The following is a 15,000-nucleotide window of genomic DNA, read 5'->3' as shown; positions in this document are numbered from 1 at the left end:
AAATATAATAAACTTTACACCGTCATCGACATCGGATTTCTCCTAGGGCTTAGGATCGACTAACTCGCGTGCAACGGCTGTTAACGCGAAACCCTTCTCCACATCAGCCCTCAAGGACCTCGCTTGAGTATTTGCTACTACCACCAAGATCTGCGCCGACGGCGGCTCCAGGCGGGCTCACGCCCAGACCCTTCCGCGCTCACCGCCGCGACCATCCTACTCGTCGCGACATAATAACGATGAATGAACATCGTTCCACTCGCCTGCGACGGTCGAGTATAGGCCGGACGCTACAGCGCCATCCATTTTCAGGGCTGGTTGCTTCGGCAGGTGAGTTGTTACACACTCCTTAGCGGATTCCGACTTCCATGGCCACCGTCCTGCTGTCATGAGCGACCAACGCCTTTTATGGTCTCCGATGAGCGTCCGTTGGGCGCCTTAACTCGACGTTTGGTTCATCCCACAGCGCCAGTTCTGCTTACCAAAATTGGCCCACTTGGCACTCCCATCCGAGCTCCGACTTCAATTTAAAAATTCGAGCAAGACGGAGATCTCACCCATTTAAAGTTTGAGAATAGGTTGAGGCCGTTTCGACCCCAATGCCTCTAATCATTCGCTTTACCGGATGAGACTGTGTGAATCTCGCACGCGGCGAGATGCTTCTCGAGCGCCAGCTATCCTGAGGGAAACTTCGGATGGAACCAGCTATTAGATAGTTCGATTAGTCTTTCGCCCCTATACCCAGTTCAGACGATCGATTTGCACGTCAGAATCGCTTCGGTCCTCCATCAGGGTTTCCCCTGACTTCGACCTGACCAGGCATAGTTCACCATCTTTCGGGTCCCAGCGTGCGCGCTCTCAGTGCGTCTCGATAATCGCAACGGAGGCATTTCTCGAAACGCCTCGGGAATGCGAGCGGACGGGCGAACCGGCCGCCATCTTCCCTGCGGTCGACACGAGGCCGACGCTGTTCACTTTCATTGCGCCTCTGGGTCTATTGACTCCCAATGACTCGCGCGCATGCTAGACTCCTTGGTCCGTGTTTCAAGACGGGTCCTGTGAGTGCCCGAAACAAAACCACCGCAGACCGGGACGCGTCCCGTCCGAGACGATGCCGCCGAAAACGCGACGCCCAAAACCGACGCACGGAGCCCACGACGCTTGCGCGCCGAGGTCCGAGCGGGAGGCGCCGCCGCAGCATCACGGACGCCGCACGAATGCGGCGGACGCGAACCTCGTTCTCTACCGTCCGCAGGCGGCCGCGACGCCGCGGCTCCGCCGCCACCGTTTGACCGGCGACAGCGGGACAACCGCACGGCGCGTTCGACCGCCGCGACGAACGGGTCGCGGTGTTATACTGAGGGAGAAGTGCACGCGCTCCGGAGGGCCGACTGCGACGGGGCGACGGCGACGACGGACGAACCGTCGCCGCCGAACGCCCCGCCGCGGACCCGCGCGGAACGGCGATGAATGAATCTCCCCGTTCGATCGTTCGAGTTCCACAGGTTTACCCCTGATCGGTTTCACGTACTCTTGAACTCTCTCTTCAAAGTTCTTTTCAACTTTCCCTCACGGTACTTGTTCGCTATCGGTCTCGTGGTCGTATTTAGCCTTAGATGGAGTTTACCACCCGCTTAGGGCTGCACTCTCAAGCAACCCGACTCTGGGGAGAGAGACCGTCGCGGCCGGCGACCGTCACCACGGGCCTGGCACCCTCTATGGATAAGCGGGGCCCCCTTCAAGATGGACTTGGACTGGCCGCCGTGACTAATGACCGCGCGAGTAAATTAAAATCTCCTCCCGAACGCTACATTTCCCGGCCGCCCGCCGGGGCGGCAGGATTCAGCGCTGGGCTCTTCCCGTTTCGCTCGCCGCTACTCGGGGAATCCTCGTTAGTTTCTTTTCCTCCGCTTACTGATATGCTTAAGTTCGGCGGGTGATCTCTCCTGATTTGAGGTCGACAAACAAAATTTTACATAATACGTATAATATATATAAATATATATATATATATGTATATATGTGTGGGAGCGCTCTCGAGCGCACGCGGAGAGTGCGAACCGGAGTGATGACGAGAACGCGCGTAAAGTCGTAAACATCGTCAACGCACGATCGCACCGAGTCGACGCGCGAAAAAACGCGCGTTTTCCCGGCGCCCGACGTCGCCGCCGCCGAAACGGCGGCGGAGACGCGGCGATCGACGCTAGAACGACGGCGTCTCTCCTCCGTCCCCTCTGCGTACGCTAAGTTTCGCTTGACTTGATCGGACTCGACACACGTACACGCGCACACACACGAGTGTGCGCGCGCGCGTCGGTGTCGAGACGCCGACATCGCTCGTCGGCCGCCGAGTTTCGGCGGCGGCCGACAGTCTGGTGCGTTATGCGTGCGCGACCCTCAAACAGGAGTGGTCCGTCGACAAAAAAAGTCTTGCTCGGACCGCAATGTGCGTTCGAAATGTCGATGCTCATGTGTCCTGCAGTTCACACTCTGACGCGCATTTAGCTGCGTTCTTCATCGACCCACGAGCCTAGTGATCCGCCGATCAGGGTAATCATTTAAAAAAATTAGTTTCAAAAATAAGTAACGTAAGTTTGTTTTTTCTGTTTGAAAAAAAAAATTGTGCGCGCGTCTCTTGACGCGCACTCCCACAACAAGTGTTTGTGCGTGTTAAAAACGTTCGTTTGTGTGCGTATAGTGAATAGAATTTAAACACTCTACACGAAACGTACATATTTAATGGTACACAGGAAATGATCCTTCCGCAGGTTCACCTACGGAAACCTTGTTACGACTTTTACTTCCTCTAAATGATCAAATTCGGTCAAACTTTCCGACGCGTCGGATGCCCACAAAGTGGCTTCCGCGCACCAGTCCGAAGACCTCACCAAATCATCCATCGGTAGTAGCGACGGGCGGTGTGTACAAAGGGCAGGGACGCAATCAACGCGAGCTGGTGACCCGCTTTTACTAGGAATTCCTCGTTCATGGGGGAGAATTGCAAACCCCAATCCCTATCACGAAGGGGTTTCAACGGGTTACCCGGGCCGTTAGGCCAAGGAGGACACGCTGATCCCTTCAGTGTAGCGCGCGTGCGGCCCAGGACATCTAAGGGCATCACAGACCTGCTATTGCTCAATCTCGTGCGGCTATATATACCGCCGGTCCCTCTAAGAAGATTATCATTGTACGCCGATAGTTGAAGACCGCGCGCGCCGCCGCAGAACGACGACGCTGCCGCGGCACCTCGTGATATCGGGGGTACGTCTATTTAATAGGCTAGAGTTACGTTCGTTACCGGAATTAACCTGACAAATCGCTCCACCAACTAAGAGCGGCCATGCACCACCACCCACCGAATCGAGAAAGAGCTGTTAATCCGTCAATCCTTCCAGTGTCCGGGCCTGGTGAGTTTTCCCGTGTTGAGTCGAATTAAGCCGCAGGCTCCACTCCTGGTGGTGCCCTTCCGTCAATTCCTTTAAGTTTCAGCTTTGCAACCATACTCCCCCCGGAGCCCGAAAGCTTTGGTTTCCCGGGAGCTGCCCACCGAATCAACGTAAAAAACTTCGGCGGATCGCTGGCTGGCATCATTTATGGTTAGAACTACAGCGGTATCTAATCGCCTTCGAACCTCTAACTTTCGTTCTTGATTAATGAAAACACCTTTGGCAAATGCTTTCGCTTTAGTCCGTCTTGCGACGATCCAAGAATTTCACCTCTAACGTCGCAATACGAATGCCCCCAGTTGTCCCTATTAATCATTACCTCTGGTATCAGAAAGCCAACAAAACAGAACCGAGGTCCTATTCTATTATTCCATGCGCACAATATTCAGGCAAATGTAAGCCCGCTTTGAGCACTCTAATTTGTTCAAAGTAAACAGCCGCGAGGGCCCGCCTCGACGCGCCGCCTGCCCGTGAGGACCGACGACGACGTGCCGGCGGAAGACACGCACCGGCGAGAAGCCCCGCTGACGCGCCTGTCGTACCGCAATCGGTAGACCGACGCCGCAGGACACAATTTCAACTACGAGCTTTTTAACCGCAACAACTTTAGTATATGCTATTGGAGCTGGAATTACCGCGGCTGCTGGCACCAGACTTGCCCTCCAATGGATCCTCGTTAAAGGATTTAAAGTGTAATCATTCCGATCACGAGGCCTCATAAGAGTCCCGTATCGTTATTTTTCGTCACTACCTCCCCGTGCCGGGAGTGGGTAATTTGCGCGCCTGCTGCCTTCCGTGGATGTGGTAGCCGTTTCTCAGGCTCCCTCTCCGGAATCGAACCCTGATTCCCCGTTACCCGTGACAACCATGGTAGTCGCATAAACTACCATCGACAGTTGATAAGGCAGACATTTGAAAGATGCGTCGCCGGTGCTAGACCGTGCGATCGGCTCAAAGTTATCTAGAGTCATCTCTGAGTGCGGCGGACGCGAGCAAGCCCGCGATCCGCCGATTGGTTTTTGATCTAATAAAAGCATTCCTTCCGTCACCGGTCGGAACTTCGTTTGCATGTATTAGCTCTAGAATTGCCACAGTTATCCAAGTAACTGTGTACGATCTAAGGAACCAAAACTGATATATTGAGCCATTCGCGGTTTCACCTTAATTCGGCTTATACTGAGACTTGCATGGCTTAGTCTTTGAGACAAGCATATGATTACTGGCAGGATCAACCAGGGAGCTGCGCGCTTGTGTCGCGTAGTAGCGCAGTATATACAACGGCGTGAGCCGTTCGTACACATGCGTACATACACGTACATACTCTGATGAGCACCGTCCGGCCGGCGTAACCCGACGCGGACGACGTCGCATGATCTCCTTGAATGTTATTATTATTTAAAACATCACGGTATATATATTATATATATATGTATACAAGTTTATACACATGCATACAGTGACACGCATGCATACGTATCATACGTATGCACATACATACATACATACATATTTTAAGAATACATAGTGTGTGTGCGCATGTGTAATTTTTTTTTTATATATATACAAAAACATATATACAAACATGATATTTTAACGTATATACAGAAAGTTCGACCGTCAATTCGAGAAAAGCACGCGTCGGACTCGTTCGAAACGAGCTGACGAAGTTCGTGTGAGAGCGACGAATCGCTCTCTTCTCTTATAATTCTGTGTCTCTGCTCGCGCGGAACTAGAGAGTGCACGATATTACTGTTCAAACGTATGCGCGCTTTTCTCATTCAAAAACGAGTGGGCGGCGCCGCATATGTCTTTACGGTTAACGCGTTGTTGCGCGGACGCCTTCTGACGAAGGCCGCGATCGCGTACGCGTTGACGTTGAGTATCGGACGAGCGACTATCAGCATGTATTCACACAGGTCGTATCGCCGGCTCGTTGTACAGTGGGTGGTATGAACTAGAGCTGCGAATGTTTCACGTACCGTTACGCTATTTTGCGAGATAAATAATAAACAAAAAAATAATGGGGATAGTTTGCGTTTTGTCGCGGTGTGCGAAGGGGTTAAGACAAGAAATGATATTTTTTTTAAAAAAATTTAAGAAAAAAAAAATTTTTAAAAAAAAATTTCGAAGAAAAATAAATATACATATATATTTTTTAAAATAAATTTGTTGTTATTAAATTATTATAGATATATATATGTGAGAACTGATATTTTTTTTTAAAAATTTAAGAATAAAATATTTTTTTAAAAAATAATTTTGAGGAAAAATAAATATATATATTTTTTGATATGTTTGTTGTTTTTAAATTATTATAGATTATACATATATGTATGAACTGATATCTTTTTTTTTTTTAATTTAAGAATAAAATATTTTTTTAAAAAATAATTTTTAGGAAAAATAAATATTTATATTTTTTAATATGTTTGTTGTTTTTAAATTATTATAGATTATACATATATGTAAGAACTGATATCTTTTTTTTTTTAATTTAAGAATAAAATATTTTTTTAAAAAATAATTTTTAGGAAAAATAAATATATATATTTTTTAATATGTTCGTTGTTTTTAAATTATTATAGATTATACATATATGTAAGAGCTGATATCTTTTTTTTTTAAATTTAAGAATAAAATATTTTTTTAAAAAATAATTTTGAGGAAAAATAAATATATATATTTTTTGATATGTTTGTTGTTTTTAAATTATTATAGATTATACATATATGTAAGAACTGATATCTTTTTTTTTTTAATTTAAGAATAAAATATTTTTTTAAAAAATAATTTTTAGGAAAAATAAATATATATATTTTTTAATATGTTCGTTGTTTTTAAATTATTATAGATTATACATATATGTAAGAACTGATATCTTTTTTTTTTAAATTTAAGAATAAAATATTTTTTTAAAAAATAATTTTTAGGAAAAATAAATATATATATTTTTTAATATGTTTGTTGTTTTTAAATTATTATAGATTATACATATATGTAAGAACTGATATCTTTTTTTTTTAAATTTAAGAATAAAATATTTTTTTAAAAAATAATTTTTAGGAAAAATAAATATTTATATTTTTTAATATGTTTGTTGTTTTTAAATTATTATAGATTATACATATATGTAAGAACTGATATCTTTTTTAATATATTTGTTATATACACACACACACGTGTGTGTGTGTGTGTGTGTGTGTGTGTGTGTCTACATATACATATATTTATACATACATATAACAATACACTACATATAATAAACAATATTTATGCATAAATATTAGAATGTTAACTTTTTAGTTGTATCGTCGTGACAACATTTGAAAAATCCCTCCATCGTCTTTATATTTCATTATATTACAAGATAAAAATTAAAATTAAAATAAATGTACACACACATGTGTATCTATGTGTGAGTATATATTTATACATACACAATTCATACATGTAACAATATTTATGCATTCATTTTTAGTGACGTTAACATTAGAATAACATTAGATTACTAACAAAATTAAATTAAATTTGTAAATTAGAAACGATCAGTGGATCAGTAGCTATCAAAATAGATATACGATGTTCAATTATGTTCACACACTTGTTCAATTATGTTCACAATACAAGTGTGTGCGCGCTTCCGTCGAGACGCCGACGTCGCCGAGTGAAATTTTATTCATCCAAAAAATAAATAAAATCATATGTGTACATTATACATACATACATGCATGCATACGTACATACACACATAAATGTATAAGAATTGTAAATAGGTTTTAGACCTCTTTTTCCTATTATGCTATAACGTTAACATTAGAATAATATAAGACTATGATTACTAACAAAATTAAATTAAATTTGTAAATTAGAAACGATCAGTGGATCAGTAGCTATCAAAATAGATATACGATGTTCAATTATGTTCACACACTTGTTCAATTATGTTCACAATACAAGTGTGTGCGCGCTTCCGTCGAGACGCCGACGTCGCCGAGTGAAATTTTATTCATCCAAAAAATAAATAAAATCATATGTGTACATTATACATACATACATGCATGCATACGTACATACACACATAAATGTATAAGAATTGTAAATAGGTTTTAGACCTCTTTTTCCTATTATGCTATAACGTTAACATTAGAATAATATAAGACTATGATTACTAACAAAATTAAATTAAATTTGTAAATTAGAAACGATCAGTGGATCAGTAGCTATCAAAATAGATATACGATGTTCAATTATGTTCACACACTTGTTCAATTATGTTCACAATACAAGTGTGTGCGCGCTTCCGTCGAGACGCCGACGTCGCCGAGTGAAATTTTATTCATCCAAAAAATAAATAAAATCATATGTGTACATTATACATACATACATGCATGCATACGTACATACACACATAATTGCTCATCGGTAATCTCGTTCCGGAGAGATATTAGTCATTTATCATTATTTAGACTAACCATTTGTGCTGGAACCTTCCATTGTTTAAAATTATTTCTGCACATGAGTATACAATATTGTTTACAGCGTCCCAAATATTATATCCGGTTCAAAAATGCTCTCTCTCTCCTCTGTCAATCGTTTCGATAGCCTGTAAAGGTCAATAACAAATCTTTGAAGTTTGGTTAAAGTTTAGATAAAAAGCTTATAACAATAATATGACTTTATCACCGTCGAACACAAAAAAAAATTGTAATAACGGCGTTAAGACGTTTGTGATTTATTGATAAACTACATTCACAATTACAGATAACATGTGTTAATTGTTAATTGTTATCATACTCACCCTAATATTCCAGTGAACTGTGCAAATAATGACCGGACGTGAGCGGGCTCGAAGTCGGTGTTTTCAGTTGTTAATTTCGAACAAAATGCATTTGAGAGTAGGCCACCACAGTACGATATTGTGTATCTGAAATATATGAATATACATAGCCATGAAATTGGTATGTGAATGTGGCCATTTGAACTTTTCGATCGTGTGATTGAAACGTCAAGTTTTATTGATAAATGATATTAACAATTAGATACAACCAAACTAAACTAAACTACACTAGACTACACTAGACTACACTACACTACAACCAAACTAGACTGCACCACAGTTGAAACGACACTAACTAACCTGAGATCGGCGGAGCTAACGTCAGACGCGCGAGTCGGGGGAAATCCCGCGCCGCGCGTCTCCACTGGGGTTGACTGGATTTGGCCGTAATCAATATGATCATAGTCGACCAGCACTTCGTTTACGTACATATACGTATCAATAATATATATTACAATATTATTATAAATGTATTACATATCATATTATAACATCGTTTTAATTATTTATAACACAACGCGAGATGTTCGGCGATGGAATATTATATGGAGAGTGTCATTGACTGATTATTTCTATGACAACACAGTCCCCGTCGGCGTTGACGACAGCTTGAATCGATGTATTAATACCATGTAAAAAATAAAATAAGGCGAAATAAGAAGAGGTCTGTAAAAAAAAAGTAGTTTCATCCCAACCCGTTGAGCGCTTTGGTGGATAATTAGAAAGCCTCGTAAAAAGCTCGTAAAAGAACATACAGAGCGTGAAGCCTACAAAAAGCTTGTAACATATCTACTTTTATTTATTTATTTAAATAGGCACACATACAGAATAAAATATAAAAAGAAAGTTGTATAGTGAGACAAAAAATAATAATAAACACAGACAAAAATATAATATTCCATTTACGGTGAGAACCACATGGTGATATAAAAAAGTAAAATAAAGGAGGTATGTAATTACAAAAACATCAAGATTTTAAAAAAAGAAAAGAAACAGATAAAGTAAAAAAGAAAAAGAAAGACAATGAAGGTGAAGAAGCAAATCAACCACATATTATTGTCTACACCTTTGTCCTAAAAATACTAAAAGAGTCACTAAAGAGGTCAGGACAATCATCTAAGCTATCGTAAATACGGCATACACGAACGATTGCACTATTGAAAGAAGTGTTGCTTTGACAAATTGGTGGATAAAAAAGATTTGTGCATCTGGTGAATCGGGCATTAACGTTAAAGTCAATCTCACTTAAAACAGATGTGTCAAGAATACAATTAGCAATCTTATATAAAATTAACAAATCAGAAACCCTTCTGCGCTGAGACAAACTTGCAGTATGGAAAAAAGAAAGTCTGTCATTATAAGATGGTAACAGTTTTTTAAGACCAGTCTCATAGGAGAAATGGCGCAAAAAACGCTTCTGGATTGTCTCTAAATGCTCAATGGCAGCGTTAACACTAGAGGTATCTACCGCGGTATTTGATAGATCTATCCGGCCTTGGAAAACAAGAAATAGCGTTCGAACACGCGGTATTTGATAGATCTATCAAATACCGCGGTAGATACCTCTAGTGTTAACGCTGCCAATGTGAGTTTGGTAATAGGGAGACCATATGATTGAGGCATACTCCATATTACTACGAACCAAACTGTAATAGAGTAGAATCAGAGTATGGGGGTTTTTAAAGGGCTTATAAATCCCAAGAGTTTATAAGATTTAGTAACAATATGATTAATATGTTCATTAAAATTACAGTTTGGAATCCAGTATACCCAAGTCTCTGGCACAACTACTACTATTAGAGAAGTGAAAATAAATATGTATGTATGTATGTTTATTCTTCCTCCAAACATTAAATTTCACCCTTCAATATTGTGAATAAATAAATCTGACATATAATAGTTCAGTATCATTTAAAGAGTTCATATTTCTTTGTAGTCATTTTGGGCGGGGGCATGGGGGGGCACTGGAGCCCCATAAAATTTAGGAATAGTGTGAATTTAGAAAAAAATAGTACGAATTCAATGATCAATCAGATACTATGGATCTATAAATGCTACGTTCATATCTTATGTTACCACTGGATACCTCGGTGGCCAATAAAATAATAATGGTATTACAATTCATCTCATGGAGCGAATTGTTAGAGAGGTCTGCCCCACTTTATTTTATCTCAGAAACAGATGTGTTACGTATGTTTTTCTGAAAGTTCGTATTTGTTGTTTGTTTTCAAGAAAGGTTTTAAATTAATATTTTAATGAATCAGTTCAATCACAACTGATCATATCTCTCAAATCTTTGTTTGCGGACGTCCAATCTCTCACAAAATAACGAGTGAGGTGGATTTAATCCTCATGTGTGACGAATTCGGTCCAAAAAAAGTTTTAGTTGTTTAATAGCATTGCGTCCTGACCAAAACCTTATCAAATCGAAGCCACATAGTACATAGAGAATACAAATATAAATTTTCAGCTTGATACGTTCAGGGGTGTGGAAAAACCCGCGGGGTCACAACTTTTTTGACTTTTCTAAATGGAAAAAATCCCACTTCTGGTTCTTTTCATCACATTGATACAAGAATTATACCTGAATCGATAAAAATAGTGGAAGAAATATCGAACAAGAGTAAACTGCCACTTCCGGCTAACGGGTGTTCACAGAATTATATATATATATATATATATATATATATATATATATATATATATATATATATATATATATATATATAACATGGCATCCAGTTTATATGTAATGCTAGATATGAAATGTCAGTTCGATACTCCGAAAGGTTTCCGAGATAAAATAAATTATCGATCTTCTAGAGTAAAAGTAATAATTCTTGTTGAGGTTAAAATATTTAAAAAAAATATATTACGGTATAAAATTTATAATTTATATTATGTACATGTGAAAAAATTTCAGTCTGATTCGGTTAGTGGTTTGGGAGATAATTGGACTCAAAGTCTTAATACCCATAAGGGAGGTGCCATTTCTGATCAACATAATAATTAATGTAATGCAAAGGAGGTATGTAAAAAAAAAATGACGTCGTATCGATAAGAATTTCAGTTATCGATACTAAGTATCAGTTCGATAGGACAAACGGTGTTTAAAAAATCCCCAAAATACAGACACACAGACACATACATACATACATCTAGATCGTGAAAACGTTATCAGTGATCGATTTTGAGTTCGAATTTTCACATGATCACAATACTTCATCTATCGTTACGACGTACATATGCACATATGTACATATGTATGTATGTACATACATAGATAAAGTAAAAAGACAGTCGGTAGAAAATAAGTCAATTGATAGTATTTTTTTAGTGATACAGTTTGATTGACGATTTTTGTCGACGATGTAAAGATGTTTGGAAAAAAATTTTCGCCTGCAGCGCCATTTTTCCTTTTTACATAATAACTTTATAATTTATAATAAACTTTATAATAAGACCCAAATCGACCATAGATTCCACACGCTTCAACGAGACGGATCCGATGGAATATCCGTGACAATAGCGAGCGAATGTGAACGTCCATAGCTCATAATTTGCACATATACTAATATTAAAAGTTCAAGTCCTAAACTGGAACCGAACTCCAAGACAGCGTTAATATGCGCTCGAAGGAGAGAGGCCTTGCCTCTCATCCCTCACAGCAAAGAATAATTTAACGTCGTCTGCAAACAAGAGACATGGAGCATTGCGTAACACTCTAGGGAGATTATTAATGAGTATTGTAAATAGTAAAGGGCCTAAAGCGGACCCCTGAATTACACCAGATCGATTATATGTGAAGCTCGCGAGTTGTCAATGAGCTCATTATACATACATCATAGACAGATATTAATGAAGTGAGTGAGTGAATGAGTAAATACACACACACACACCCATGGACCTGTAAAGAAAAATTAACTTTTAATCTTTTAAAATTAACTTAAACGACACTGCGGCCAAACATATAAATAACACAAAAAAAAAGAAATAAACGAAAAAGAAAAAAAACACAAATAAGAAGGAAAAAAAAAGAACACGATAAACATTTTAAAATTCTAATGAAAAAAAAACAATTTTTTAAATTTTAATTAAAATAGAGGAGGTTATGTATGCAATAAAATTTGATAAATTAGTCCGGAAGAAAGTAAAAAAACTCGGATGTGACGAACCCATGACTCTATACATGTATTTGAGGAATATAAGAAAGTCAAAAAACAAACTTCGATATTGCAGCATTATGAAATACTAATAGCTATGACAGCATTTTCGATACAAATTGAGCGCAAATGTACGGAAACTTGCAAAAGACAATAGTTCTACTTATGTACATACATAGTAAAATCACTATCAGTATTATACGCGATAAATATCAAATTTTCAACTCGATAGGTTCAGGGGTGCGGACAGAATCGTGGCTACAACATTTTTGACCTTTCTACGAGCAAAAAATCCCACTTCCTGTTTATTAAATCTAATGATTTTTATTTTCAGCACATTGATACAAGAATTATAGTTGAATTTTTTCGTGAAAAGCACACTCGTTTTCATTATATTGCCATGTGGTGCTCACTGTACTTGGAATACAATATTTTAATTTTTATTTATATCTTTTTTGTCTCACTGTACTGCCTTCTTTCACTATGTATATGGGTGCCAATTTAAATAAATAAATATATGGACTAAGGGATAGATAAGTATATTTCACGGGAGCTTAGCGAGGGCAGAGAATTTCCGCCATGGTACGCTGCAACCCATTGAACGGGTGATTTAAATTTCGCATGATCACAAGAAGACTTCGTTTCTGTATGTATGTACATATTGGGACATGGTTGGACCTCAGTTACTGAAATTAATAAATGAATCGTTAGAAGTGGGATCCGTCCCGGATGCATGGAGGGTGTCTACTATTGTACCGGTACCAAAGGTTACTGGCACACATAAAGCCAGTGAAATGAGGCCCATCAATATGTTACCAATTGTTGAGAAGATGCTGGAGGAAATCGTTATGATTCAATTGAAAGAGTTCATTAGTATAAATGATTGTTTGGTTGTGGAACAGTCTGGACTTGAAGAGTGAAACATTCAACAGAAACCGCTATCCAATTGGTGGTTTCTGATTGGATGGAGGCGATGGATGAATCTAGCATGGTTGTTGGAGCAGTTTTTCTAGATTTTAAGCGAGCGTTCGAGACAGTAGATAGGAATATTTTATTACAAAAATTATATATAAGTTAGGAATAAATGGTATAGTATTAAAGTGGCTTCAATCATACTTAAATAATAGAAGGCAAATAGTAAAAATTGATAAGGTGTTATCCTCTGAATTTGTAACACCTCATGGAGTGCCGCAAGGGTCCAAATTGGGACCCTTATTATTTATATTATATATAAATGATATTGTAAGGGTAATTAAGATGTGTAATATACATTTGTTTGCAGATGATACATTGATATATATACATATATAATTGGAAAGAATGTTGATGTAATGTCTGAGATTTTAAATATAGAATTAAATTATGTGAATGACTGGTTGTGTGAAAATAAATTAAAGTTGAATGTGAATAAAGCAAAAATGGTGTGGTTGAATGGTAAAAATAAAAATATATTGAATGAAATTAGAATTGATGATAAGTTAATTGAAAAAGTTGAAAATATAAAATACTTAGGTGTATACATAGATTCAGGACTAAATTTTAAAATGCACGCTGACTATATAATAAAAAAAAAATGGCTAGAAAAGTTGGTGTATTATGTAGGTTAAGAAATATTTTAAGTAAAAAAAGTAAAATTTTAGTGTTTAATTCAATTGTCTTGCCACATGTGGTTTATTGTGCCACTGTGCTTAATTTGTTTAGTGGCCAAGATTTAGAAAAAATGCAAAAAATACAGAATAAAGCTATGAGAGCTATTTTGAATGTGAGTAGATTTTAGAGTATTGGAAGTATGTTAGATGAATTAGGATGGATGAGTATTAGAATTAGTCTAAATATTAGTACATTGTCTTTTGTTTATAAGTTAGATCATAAGTTATTACCTAAGTATTTTGATGATTATATAATAAGGAATAGAGATAAACATAGTTGTTATACTAGAAATAAGGACAAACTAGTTGTAAGTAGAGTAAGAAGGCTGGGGGTGTTTTTCACAGGGGTGTGCTCATGTATAATGCCCTCCCTGAGTGCGTCAGGTCTGCTAAAAACATGGATGCATTCCTGCGAGGTGCGAAGAGACACCTCTGTGAGGGACAGTACATATAAGTTAATTATAAATTTTAGAGTTAAGTATAATAATTAAGATGTATTTTTAAAATAGCTTGATAGCTAAAATATCTATATATATATATATATATATATATATATATATATATATATATATATATATATATATATATATATATATATATATATATATATATATATATATATATAAATAAATATGTAGTCGTGGGTGCTGCCGTCACGAACGGGCCACGCACACCCGCCGGAAAATTGCGCCCGTCTATACCGTCACGAGTGAGTGAGTTCGATCTGCTCTGAAGAAGTTTACAATTACAATAAAGGAGGTTTGTAAAAAGAAATATACATAATCTGAATGAGTTTTAAATCTCGCACGATCGCACCAAGACCTGATCTATGTATGTTTGAAGTCGCGGGTGATGCCGTCACGAACGGGCCACGCACACCCGCCGGAAAATTACGCCCGTCTATA

General features: G+C 38.4%; 3 non-coding genes across 3 annotated transcripts in view; all 3 read right to left on the bottom strand.

The window, feature by feature from the left end:
* LOC143910126 (large subunit ribosomal RNA) overlaps positions 1 to 1,960 on the bottom strand; it is a 4,062-nt gene extending 2,102 nt beyond the window's left edge. Inside the window, exon 1 of the ribosomal RNA XR_013260456.1 lies at positions 1 to 1,960. This exon is cut by the window's left edge and continues 2,102 nt beyond it. This is a non-coding gene — a ribosomal RNA (large subunit ribosomal RNA).
* A 431-nt stretch (positions 1,961 to 2,391) lies between these two features.
* LOC143910103 (5.8S ribosomal RNA) lies at positions 2,392 to 2,553 on the bottom strand. The gene has a single exon (XR_013260435.1). It is a non-coding gene; the product is annotated as a 5.8S ribosomal RNA (ribosomal RNA).
* A 198-nt stretch (positions 2,554 to 2,751) lies between these two features.
* Positions 2,752 to 4,685, bottom strand: LOC143910124 (small subunit ribosomal RNA). Its single transcript, XR_013260454.1, has one exon. It is a non-coding gene; the product is annotated as a small subunit ribosomal RNA (ribosomal RNA).
* Between the last annotated feature and the right edge of the window lie 10,315 nt (positions 4,686 to 15,000).

The sequence above is a fragment of the Arctopsyche grandis genome, chromosome 3 (assembly GCF_051622035.1).
Source record: "Arctopsyche grandis isolate Sample6627 chromosome 3, ASM5162203v2, whole genome shotgun sequence".
NCBI lineage: Eukaryota > Metazoa > Arthropoda > Insecta > Trichoptera > Hydropsychidae > Arctopsyche > Arctopsyche grandis.
This window is presented reverse-complemented; position numbering and strand designations above follow the sequence as displayed.